This window comes from Bidens hawaiensis, unplaced genomic scaffold, assembly GCF_021521415.1.
Source record: "Bidens hawaiensis isolate Kalapana, Puna unplaced genomic scaffold, B.hawaiensis_p1.1 tig00022894_1, whole genome shotgun sequence".
NCBI lineage: Eukaryota > Viridiplantae > Streptophyta > Magnoliopsida > Asterales > Asteraceae > Bidens > Bidens hawaiensis.
This window is the reverse complement of record NW_027493580.1, coordinates 149,763-163,057: the sequence shown is the minus strand read 5'-3', so window position 1 is coordinate 163,057 and position 13,295 is coordinate 149,763. Positions and strand designations below refer to the sequence as shown.

General features: G+C 33.6%; 1 long non-coding RNA gene across 1 annotated transcript; it reads left to right on the top strand.

Annotated features, from left to right (window-relative positions):
• The first annotated feature begins 10,707 nt into the window (after positions 1-10,707).
• On the top strand, positions 10,708-11,120 carry LOC143566473 (uncharacterized). Its single transcript, XR_013141237.1, has 3 exons — positions 10,708-10,794; positions 10,895-11,012; positions 11,099-11,120. It is a non-coding gene; the product is annotated as an uncharacterized LOC143566473 (long non-coding RNA).
• The last annotated feature ends 2,175 nt before the right edge of the window (positions 11,121-13,295 follow it).

Below are 13,295 nucleotides of genomic sequence, written 5' to 3'. Positions count from 1 at the left end.
AAATTACTGTCTTAACTACCAAAAATTAAATTTTAGGTCTGTTTTGTTATTCAATCACACTAACATCTATTTTAAAGTTAATTAAAAAAACTACATCCAATACGCTATACATACGCATAAACCAAAATATAATAATAACATTTACAGTTAATAATTAATAACATTTACAATAATAACTCCTAGTTAATAATATCACGTTTTGGAAACGCTCAACGCTCTACAGTTAATAATAACATTTACAATAATAACATTCACATAATATAAGTGATTAGGTATTTAAAAAAACAGTCTTTAAATTTCAGCCACCGGTTATATATATCACGCTTTGAAAACGCTCCACGCTTTACAGTTAATAATAACATTTACAATAATAACATTCACATAATATAAGTGATTATGTATTAAAAATTTTTTTTAATATGATTAATCAATTCACATAACATATTAATACCAAAATATAATAACATTTACAATAATAACATTTACATTAATATAGAAAACCAAATTACATAAAACTAACTAGCTCCTAGCATCCGACTTCGTCTCAGAATCTACATCGACATCCATCATAGACCTCCCTATAGATTCCGTATCCGAATCTACATCCGGATTCTCTTCTGGAGTATAAGAGGGCATGATCCTCTCGTACATGCCATCCGAGGTATAGGTGGAGTCCCTAAGCCTTTGGAGGCAAAGGTTCACCTGACTACGGAATGCCCCATAAACGGATACCACCTTGAAGTGCTCCAAGTCGTTCAACTCGATGTAGGCCACCTCGATTCCCGGCACTACCATATCAATGCTGAAATAATCAGCAGTTGTGTACCCAAGCCACCTAACCATTCGGTTAAGTTGTTTGTACATGAAGGTGTGAGGGTGGACATAGTCCACATACCTCACCCTTCGATTCCTCCGGACAGCGTCGGAAGAATAGTGGAATCGTATGGTGAAAAATGTAGGGTCGTAGTAGATGAGGGCATGAGCACCCGGTGCACGTTCGACCCATGATGAAGCCATTATCGAAAATTATAATAGGAAGAAAGGTGGATTGTTATTGTGATTGTGGATTGTGGATTGTGATTATGGATTGTGATTGTGATTTGTGGTTTGTGATTGTGATTATGACTGGTATTTAAACACCATCGGAACCCGGCGGTACATCTCCCTGACAATTTGAAATTGGCGGCACATGAAACTGTAAAGGCAATGATGACGTTGCCACTCGTCAAATCAACGTGTGGCCATTAATTACGTTTTTGACACACTTAAACATATTTTAGTGTGACCATTTATCACTTATAGCCACACATAATAAGTGTATATGTGACAATAAAAAACTTAGAAAAAATAAAACTAACATACTCTTTGGTCACACAACCTCGTATAAGTGGCCATTAATTACATTTGGACACTCTTAAAAATATTTAAGTGTGACAACTTATCACTTATAGCCACACATAATAAGTGTATCCGTGACAATAAAAACTTAGGAAAAATAAAAGTAAACTACTCTTTGGTCACACAATCTCCTATAAGTGGCCATTAATCACATTTGGACACACTTAAGAATATTTAAGTGTGACAATTTATCACATAGCCACACATAATAAGTGTATCCGTGACAATAAAAAACTTAGGAAAAATAAAAGTAAACTACTCTTTGGTCACACAACCTCGTATAAGTGGTCATATATTTTAAGCGTTTTAGCCACATTACTAATAAATACAATGGTTGTTCGTCATATTTCGCCACTTTATTAAAAATGTGGCTAGAAAATGTGACATTAGGTCACACAATGTAATATAAGTGGCTATATCTTTTACCTTTTAGACACATCTCTCATCAATACAGTAGCCGTTTGTCACATTTGGCCACACTATTAAAACATGTGGCTAGTTAAATGTCACAGTTTTTGGCTAGTGCATTTTTTTTGGTCACATGTATCAAAGATCAACCAAACTATGACTGTAGGTCACATTTCGCCACATGTTTTTATAATGTGGCTAGTTTTTGTCACAGTTTTTTTCAAAGTGTAGCGAAAAGTATCTGAGTAGGTATAGAATGGTCACATGAAGAATAATATGTGTGGCCAAAACATTCTGGAAGATCTTCAAACATGGTCAAAGACCTTTTAGCCACACATTTAAGCCGAAGTGTGGCAAATCGCCCAGACCACATGTGTGGCCGAAGGTCGATATTCACGTAGTGACATCTGCACAAAACTTAAGGAAACTAAAATTTGTTCACAAACCCTCTAGGGTCAAAGAAGATTTTTTTTTTTGCAAAACATGCTCTTGGTTTGAAATGTTTGCAAGATAAATCTGAAATTTTATTATATATAAACTTCTCACAAAATATCAATTTCAGTCCCTCAACTTCTAAATGATTTGTTTAAGTCTCAGGTTTCCAACAAACTTTGCATGAGTTACCTTGACAACAAAACGCATGATTTTGAATAAAACAAAGGATTAATAAATTATGTACGAATAAATAAAAAATTAAAATATTTTTTGCATTTTCATATGTTTTAAAATTACGAAAATATATACAATATTTTGAAGTTGAAACATAAAATAAAACATGAAGAAAATAAAAGATAGGAGTAAAGATGAAATTAATATTATATAACAATAGTATTTACATAATTTTCTAATGAATTTAATATTTTTGCGAGAAAGATCACAACATGGCACATAAAGCGATAACGCCCTAGATCACACTTCTATTTGGATATTATTATGCCAAGAATCCAAAGTCGATTGTAGATATAATTTGTCTACTTTAAACTTAACAAGTATTTTGATGTCAACGTGGTATATTAAGGTATATATTAAGCACAATACCTATGTGGTCCCCATTTAATCCAACAAATTACAAACTCCACCATACCTCGGGCATAATTTGTGTTTATCAGTATCACCCCGACTCCGACCCCTAATTATTGATCAAAACATTTTGAACTTATTTAAACTTTTTGCAAACAATAAAGGTTTGACCATGAACTTACTTGCCATATGGACTCACAAGCCTTCATATAAAGTGTTTAGGACTTACTTGTTTGCCCCACGTTACGTAGTTCTAATTACCCCTTTTTGTTTGTTAATTATCAACATTTTGTGCTGAGAATTGTCAACATTTTGTGTTGAATTTAAATCTTTAAAGCACTTTGCAGTAGTTTTGCTTTTTCATTTTGATTTTTAATATGTATATCAAAGCAAGAATAAATTTTAAGGTGATCAGTCACTAACGGGCTCGTGTATGAATGACTAATAACATTTTTGCCTTCATCGATATGACTTATTTGGAGTCGGTAACCGCTTCATGAACATGTAACCACTAGAATAGACGAGTGTTTAAGTTTATATCACTATGACACTTACTCATTTGTCAAGCCTATCCACACATCAAACAATTATCTTGTTGGCTTTAGATATACTCTTTTCATGTGTTCAAATCGTTAGAGATAATTTCGTATCATTTTCCAAAGGTCGGATCAATTTCTCAAATTTTTATAATTTTTTGTAATATCTGATCCCTCTTATTTGGAGTCAGCAACCGCCATTGAATGGTTTAGCATCAAATAGCAAGGGTTCATCTCCATCATATGTCGGGTGAAACCACTATCTAAGTAACGAATACCCTTGATAGTCCTCCTTGATTGACCCTACATGCACTAAGCATTTAAATGGCATGGGTTGTCAAGACATTTTTGTCTCGCGAAGGTCAACCTTAAATCGATTAAACTTGATTTTATTTCTTGAAAACCATTTATTTCTTGGCGACTCATCGCTTGAAGAACAGTCCCTAGGAATCCAAGCAGAAACTTATTCCTTTGTTTTGGCAATTTTGGACTTTATATTTCTTGATTTTAAAACTGTTTCAGACCTTTCAGTCTTAGGATCCTTTTTGATTTTATCCTTTTTAGTTTTCCAAATGGTTTCTTTTTACCTTTTTCTTTATAATTAACATTGGATCTCACATCCACGGCTTCACTATCAGCTTGATCAGTCCTTGAACGTCCTTGAATCTGAGCTACAAAAAGCACCTTTTGGGGACTGACTAAGATGCTTTTGAATATCAAGTTGTTGTTTGAACCGGTGCTTGCAATGTCTTGTAAGGTGAGAAGAATAACCACACATAAAACAAAACTTTCTCCTAGGAGCAATATAGAACTCATCATAACTATAATTTGGTTGGTGCGGTGGGAAAGGTGATCAATGGAAAGGAACATGATTATAAACCACATTTGATCTGTGACCATGATCATCAAAAACACTAGTGTAATATGAATCCACATAATTTTGTTGATAGTGATCATAGTAGTTGTTTTCTAAATAGTTGTATGACTAAGGACTTTGTGAATGATTAGTGGCACATATGTACATGAAGTACTCGTTTTATTATGTTAATAGTGATCTTTTATTTGGTGGCACATATTTACATGAAGTACTCGTTTGATTAACATTTTCAAACACTTTACTCTTACTTGAATTATCCTCAGTCTTACAACTTCATGATGAACAACTTGATATGTTCACCTAACATTTTCAAGCACCTTTTGGGGACTGACTAAGATGCTTTTGAATATCAAGTTGTTGTTTGAACCGGTGCTTGCAATTTCTTGTAAGGTGAGAAGAATAACCACACATAAAACAAAACTTTCTCCTATGAGCAATATAGAACTCATCATAACTATAATTTGGTTGGTGCGGTGGGAAAGGTGATCAATGGAAAGGAACATGATTATAAACCACATTTGATCTGTGACCATGATCATCAAAAACACTAGTGTAATATGAATCCACATAATTTTGTTGATAGTGATCATAGTAGTTGTTTTCTAAATAGTTGTATGACTAAGGACTTTGTGAATGATTAGTGGCACATATGTACATGAAGTACTCGTTTTATTATGTTAATAGTGATCTTTTATTTGGTGGCACATATTTACATGAAGTACTCGTTTGATTAACATTTTCAAACACTTTACTCTTACTTGAATTATCCTCAGTCTTACAACTTCATGATGAACAACTTGATATGTTCACCTAACAGGCCTTTCCATCAATCCACTTTCTTTTACACAAACTGCTGAACAAGATAAATCACTACTAGAACTAATTGATGAAGGAATGAGATCAACAGTTTTGGAGACATGATGAACAAATGTCTTTGGTTTTGTCACATGGCCAATACCATAGACCATTTCGTCCTCTTGTGGGGTATTGAAATCAATATGAGGTAGGCTAGTATAATTCTCATTAAAAGGAGGTGGAACAGTTGTGTGATCATAGCCTATACCTGTATTTTGTTTCACCCCAATTTGTGCCCAAATAATCCCATTCAATTTATCATAGGCTAATTCAAATCTTTCGATGGCTATTTTTCTTTGAGTTAAATCTAATTCTTACTTCTCAATTTTAGCGTTTAGTTCTACAACGCGTCTTTCATGATGTTCAGCTTGTTTTTCAGTTTGGAAAAGTTTTTCATTAAGCTTAGCCATATCATTATTATGAGTTTTAATCCTAGTGGTAAAAATCTTTTCAACCTTCTTGTAATCATCGTTCTGACATTTAAGGCTAAGATCTTCATATATTAAGGCAGCATTATGAGTTTTATAGTTCTCAAATTTATTTATACAAGCTTGAGAGCATAAGTGTGTACCTTGGGAAGGATAAGACTTGCTTGAATACTTCCATCTGCAGCACACTCAGGGATGATAGGACTTGCTTGACTGCTTACACCCGCAACATTTGGCTTAGCTTTATTTCCTCTGCACCAATACTTGATGGTAGAAATCAACTCTGAGAGTGTTAAGGTATCCAGGTTTGTCGTTCTCGTGATGGTAATCACACTGCTATTCCATGTGTAAGGTAGTGAATTCAACAACTTCATGTTGATCTCAGACAACTTATTTGTGATACCGGCACTTCTCAATTTAGTAACAAGTGACTCAAATATGTTGATGAGAGAGGCAACCAATTCTCCTTAAATATGTTTAAACATGTTGAATTCTTCTTTTAAAGTGTCCTTTTGGCCTTCACTCATATTTAGACTTCCTTCAAACTTAGAATTGCAAAACATTTTTCTTTTACAAAAGACTAAGTAATAATAATAATAATTGTTTTTTTACAAAAGACTAAGTAATTATAATAATAATTTTTTTTGTCAAAGTCAAAAAGTCAACTGGTCAAAATCAACAGTCAAATTTACATTCCATTCTATTAGAACTTTTTTGTCAAAGTCAACGGTCAACCCGGTTTGTTGACAGGCTCGATTAGAAGTTGACCGGCTCGATTAGAATGTTGACCGGCTCGATTAGAAGTTGACCGGTTCGATTAGCTGGTCGAACCGGCTCGATTAGCTTGTCGGACCGGCTCGGATGGATTTTTTTGAGAAGATAATAACCCAAATATCAATAAAGTCTAAATGCCTTTAGCTTAAAAACTAATAGATTGATCTAGATCTGAGTTTTTTTACCGGATCTAAACACGGACACAAAAACCAAAAACACCAAAAACTTAGATTTTATGATTTTCGGGTATCTTTAGATTGTGAAACACTTCAAAAGTAGTGGGTAACACGAAGAACAACCTCAAATCTACCGAAAACTAAGATCAAAATCCGAAAAGTTTGATCCGAAAACCACAAAAGTTGAGCCGAAAGCTCTGATACCACCTGTAGGTCTTCTTTGGGATGAATCTAACACCTTCACTTGGACCAATCCGTGTTGTTAGCTAGCGGAAATCACTAACAACACTCGGATCTCGGATCTTAGTTTGGATGAACAAAAGAAAGATAATATAGAAAGTGGGTGTTTTGTGGAGAGAGAAGTTTCTCTTTATTTCCTTGGAAGTGTGCAGAGTTGTGAAGAGTTGTTGGAGAAATGGGTTAAGTGGCCATTTTATATGGTTTCCATTTCTCCAACTTTTACATTTTGTCTTACAAAATAAACGTGCTGAGTACGTAATACACTTACTAAAAACAAATATAAGGACACACACAATCTTAATACTAATATAGAATATTAGCCATAAAATCTCCCTCTATGATTGAGTATGTACATAAACCTTCATCAGGTTCATTGCTTCGTATTTATTTCTTGACATTTAGTACTTGTCTTGATTAAATAGCTTGAACGAGATTCAATCTTATTTTCTGGGAAGAACCAAACAAGATCCGAGATCCGGGTGTTGTTAGCGATTTTCGCTAGCTAACAAAATGGATTGATCCAAGATTAGTTGATAGGACATGCAAGTGGTATCAGAGCGAGTTTGAATCAACTGATTCAACTTTGTTCTTGATATTCGGATTCTAATTCCGTGATTACCCAAACTGAGATGTTAATTTCTTAAAGTTTTTGAATATCCGTTGAAGCTTTGGAAATAAAGTTTGAAAATTTGGGGAAATAGAAATGCTCGAAGTTCGTCTTGTGTTTGTAGATCAGGAGTCTTAGCGATTTTCAAGAGGGTAATGTTGGCTTCCGGCCGAGGGTGGCCGGTGAACTCGCTCGGGCGGCGGAGGGTGGCCGGTGAGCTCGCTCAGGTGCTTACGTATTGGAAGCTAGGTAATGGAATAATAGAGAGGGGTGGCTGCGTTTATGACTGGTGTGTTTTCGGTGAAACCCGACTATGACGGCTAGGGTTCCACCATGCGCTGATATTCCAGCGAGCCTAGGATTCTTCTTCGACGATGATTCCTTGTTATTTAGTTGGCGGCTGGTGACAGTGGTTTTCTATCGATTTTCTGACCAGATCTGGACATTTTTCGGAGGTTGCAGCGGTCCACAACAGTTTGGTTGTCATAATCGAAACTCCGATGAATGGTTTTCCGCAGGGTAACAGATAAGTGACGGCCAGGTTGATTATAGATGATGATTTAAAGTGACCAGGATGATGGGGTGGAATGACGAACTGGTGATAATTGGATAGTGACTGGTAGGAGCTTGGTTTTCCGGTTAGTGGGTCACCCATGTTTTTTTTTTTTTCATTGATGCTACTAGGGTATGAGTTCTCAATCTTCTAGGTATTTTTAGGCTGCTTATTCTTTTATGCCTAGTCAGTTTTTTGGGCGTGAATTTTCATGCAATCTACTATGGGCTAAAAGGTGTATTTTTTTTCTTTGTTGTTTAATAGATTGTTGGGTCCATTCACACAATGGGTATTTACTTGGGGCTTGTGCTGCTGGATTCTTTTTTGCGGATAATATGCATTTGTGGACTCATTTATTTGGGGCTGGTTTGTTTTTTTTTGGCTCAGAGGTGATTGTTATTTGTGTTTACCAATGTAACTCAAAACTGATCGAGTTTTTACCCTAGTTTGATCGAATGTTTAAAACTTATTATTTATATTTTTTCCAAGATGTACGGAAGTTTCACCCCTGCGGTGAACTTCGGACAAATTGGTGGATTTGAAGGGGATATAATAAGTTTTGTCATTAGATCTTGAAGCCGGTAATTAGAAATCGATTTGTGATATCTCATGTTATATTACTGATTACGGAACTACTCACTATCCATATTATCTTTATATTATTTGTTTGATCATTTGATTTCCCCACACATGTCTCGATCGTTTATCAAGAACAAATCCGTTCGTTATGTTAGATCTAGTTATTAGGAGACCTACACCGCTTTTTGTTTAAAGAAAAATGACTCACGAAAATTATAGATTTCGTTCCAAACCATTTCATTCTGTTGGTTATAGTCCTTATGGACCTTTGGCATGACTTGGTTGTTGCTAGCATGTAGTTATTAAACTTGCATGTTAACATTTTCAACAAGTAAATTATTAATGATGTTCTCTTCATAATCAGTTTAATGTTTACCATATTATATGACTTATTAACACAATTTGATTTATTTTTAAAGTCATGACATTAAGAAAGTAAAATGAAGAGTCATTATTTCCAATATCATAATTAGTATGAGTGAAAAAGAAATACAAAGAAATGACCAAAGCATATACAATTACCTTTGAAAGAAAATGGGAATAAAGAGAAATATGTTTCGTACTGACCTCTCTTGTTAGAAAAAAAGGGTACCCAGCCCAGTGACTAGTAAAGGTATAATGATCTTTTATACAATCTCTCTTTGAATAGTAGATCGAAGTTGTTACTTACACATATAAAAGTTTTGAAAGGATGTGTTACGATTTATATCACTAGATCCCTTCAACATCGTTTGGTGGTATTCTTTACTTCGATCTCTCATAATGATGAAAAGATAAAGTTTGACTATGTTGTTGCAACATACATATTTTTGTTCATGTATAGGCATAAATTCTGTTTAAAACCGAGTTGTTAATGGTCATGTACTAGTGATAGAAGAAAAAACGCACAAGTTGTCAAAAATGCGTCACAATTTGCTTCTTCTTCTATTTTTTTTTTTGTTTTTGTAAAATTACATCATTCAACCTTTTCAACTTTCTAGTTCAACGTGAATATAATACAGTGTATATATATATATATATTCAACGTCAAAAAAATTTCGCGGGCTAACTTGTATTTTAAAAATCTTTTGTAATAGTCTATGGTTAACAAAATATTCAAAGGTGCGGACACCAATTACTAGCATACAGTTGTCATAATTAATATTAACCCGGCCACTTAGTTGTCATAATTACTATTAACTACTAATCATAATTTTTAATAATACAAAATTAGTTTATTGAAGGTAATCGATATTATTATTTTGTATGTCAATAATGCAGGAGATTACATTACAATATAACAATTAATAATAATAATCTAATCTAGCTGACATAGTCTAATATTCCCCCGCAAGTTCAAGGCGGTTCGCGATTTGTAACTTCGACCGTAGAAACTCAAACTTTTGAGACGACAAGGGCTTCGTAAAGACATCGGCTATTTGATCATTCGTTGAAATGAATTCGACATTGAGATGACCTTGAGTAACCTTTTCACAAACAAAATTAAAATCAACCTCGATATGTTTAGTACGAGCATGAAACACCAGATTAGCAGTGAGATATGTGGCACCAAGATTATCACACCAAAGTGTTGGTGCTTCGTTGTGCAAACCAAGCTCTCGAAGAAGAGACTTTAGCCAAATTAATTCTGCAACCGTGTCTGCAATAGCCTTGTACTCAGATTCAGTTGAGGAACGAGAAACAGTTCGTTGTTTGCGAGCAGACCAAGAGATAAGGTTTGAACCCAAGTAGATAGCAAATCCCCCAAGCGACGATCGATTGGACAACCAGCCCAGTTAGAATCAGAAAAGGCTTGCACGTTGGTAGACCAGTGAGAGTCAGAAAAGGCTTGCAGCCGATAGCCTGTATTGTGACGGAACCAAAGACCCATGTTCATTGTACCCTTTAAATAAACCCGTATCGGGCTTCCAAGCAGTTCCAGATGATGAAGCTGCATCCGAAAAAGCAGAAAAATTCGCCTGAGGCGTGGCCGATTTTGTTGGGAAGGCTGGTTGGGGCATTGAGAGGGGAGATGCCCAATTCCGCATCGGTTGCAATGACCGTATACAGTGTTTTGAGTGGAAGCCCATTGAAATTGTCTAGTACTACCATTGTCTCTGGGCATGGAGTGAAGGAACCACGAGAGTTGCCCCGAGGATAACCACTGTTGTTTCTTGTGCACGATTGGTATTGTAGGGATATTCATTGTACTTTCAACGCATCAGAAGCAGAAGAGCTGTTGGACTGACAACTTTTGGGTTTATCCATTGATTTAAACGAATGCATGCTTGCGTTAGTTAATTTCTTCACGGATGACGAATGGAGCGTTAGTTGCGTAAACGTGGCAAAAACCGTCGCTTCAAGGTATTCAACAACATTACAGTTTCTTTGTGGTTATTGGTTAATTATTAATTTGTTATTCATAATATTTTCTTGAACTAATGTTTTGTTTATTTAAATACAGGGTCCCGAAAGACATGAATTGCCTGCGGGCTGTTGACTGTATTGCAGCGGTTCACAGGCGCACCAAGCTTCTAAGAAGCGCAATCGCGTTTCATATTCTTGTTGATTGTTTTGATAAGGTACATAATGTTTTTTTAAAAAAAATTATTTGGATATATTAACTTTTTACTGTGCATGTTAAATTTACGTTTTTGCCCTTCGTTAGGTGGAAGATGAAGAAGGGGTCGGACCGTAATCAATTTGAAAGAAAAAAGTTATGATCTTTACAAAATCTACCTTTATTTGTTGTTAACCGAAAACTGGTTTCTATACAACCCTTTACTGGAAGACAATGAGTTGTTAAATGTTTGCATTGTTTTATTGTTTACCAAAACATTCAAGTTTGACTACATGACTCTGACTTGTTGACCTGTTTTGCAGATTAGTCAGCTTGGAAATGCAACTAAGAAGTACCAAGCTTCTACCAATAATGCTTTGTCTAACCAATTAGCACCAGATTTACAGAGCAAGATTGATCTTATTTTTCAAACTCTATGGAAAGATGTAAAAGTTTTAGTTCTATGTTTCAGGTTTTTGCTTCTGCTCATCCGTTGGCAAAAACATTGGAAGGTTTTTGCCCCTCTGTGTTTTTTGGCTGTGTGAAACACGTGTTGTAATACATAAGATAATTTAAACATCTACATAATTTGAAGTACAATGAATAGTTATGTTTCGATTTTCACAATACGTTCGGTTCAGTTTCGGTTTTAAGTTTTTGATTTTTATTATGCGTTTGATTCTGTTTTGGTTTTGGGCATGAAATCTTCGAGCTAAAACTAGCCCAAATTAATGAATTTGGACTTGAAACTTTCTAAAACAAGTATTATGAATATTGGTTAATCAATTAATATAGGTTATTTGGTTATAACCAGTTTTAAAATCTTCGTAACGGGAAACCAAATTGGTAATCATCAGCCTATGTTCACATGGTGTTATTTTATCTACGTTTTGTTTATGATCACATTTGTTATTATCGTATCCCGTCGCATCGCGCGGAAACCTACTAGTATATATATATATATATATATATATATATATATATATATATATAGGTATGATTTCTTTTAAGAACTTTATTGAGTTGTAAGAACTTTACAACTTAATTAGTGGACAACATTTAAACACATCTTCAACCTATTAAAATATTAAAGGACATATTAGTAATTGACAAATTTTTCTCTCTCTTCCACTTTTATCATAAATCATAATTAAATTCTTTCACCTATTTATGTCTATTTAATTCAATAATATGAGTTTATTTTAAATATGATCCTATACCTTTTTAATTTTTTTGGTTTAATTTTTGTTTTCTATTTTTTCTTTTAACTTAAATGTTAATCAAACTAATTCCTTAATGGCGCGATAATCTTTTTTTATCTTTTTCTTTTTCGTATATTGTTTTCTTATTACTAGTTAATCAAATTATTGAATACTTTTTACTCTCGACCCACATGTATTCATTATTATTTTAAATTAAATTCAAGTTTCCTTGAACAAAAATTTATGGGTGTTTGTGAATTTAAGTTCCAAACAAAAACTATAAAACACTTTTTTTTAATTTATCAAAATTTAAGTAATTTGTGTTATTTTATGTAATACGTGTATTTTTGTGTAGTATACATAATTAGTAATTTATGTAATATATGTACGGTATGTAACTTGTACAATTTGAGTAACTTGTAATATATTTAATATATGTAATTTTGTGTAGTGGATGTAAGTTGTATAATTTATGTGACTGAGTAATTTGAGTAATGTGTGTATTTTATGTAACATACGTATTTTGCATTTATGTACTTTATGTACGTTGCGTAAGATATGTTATTGGTTGTTGGGTAATTAATGGAATATGGATAATTTGTGTAATTGTTGTCGATGTAATTTGTGTAACTGGTCTAGCTGTAATTTGGGTAATTTATGTATGAGGTATTATGTAGTTTTTGTAAATTGTGTATTATAGGTTTTGTGTAATATTATTATATTACATTTAGGAAATATTATGACATTTACATAAGTTATACGGTCTTTTTAAAAAATGTAACTTGTGTAAATTGTAATATGTATGTAATTATAAGAAAAACATGATCGGTTTAACAAATCAGTTTTTTTATAAAAAATGATTTAGTTTATAACAATAATTAAATATAAATAAACAATGAAAATGGATTATTGAATTGATATTTTTGTCTTTTCTTTTGGTTCAATTGACTTAAGTACCCTGTTACCATTTAATAATATTGATTCTCTCTCCTTCTCTAATTTTTTGTTATAGTTTAATTTACACCCACAAATTAGTTACATAATTAATTAAACATGTGGTCCATATTTGGTTTTCAAAGTTCTAACAACTCAGAAATTTCTCA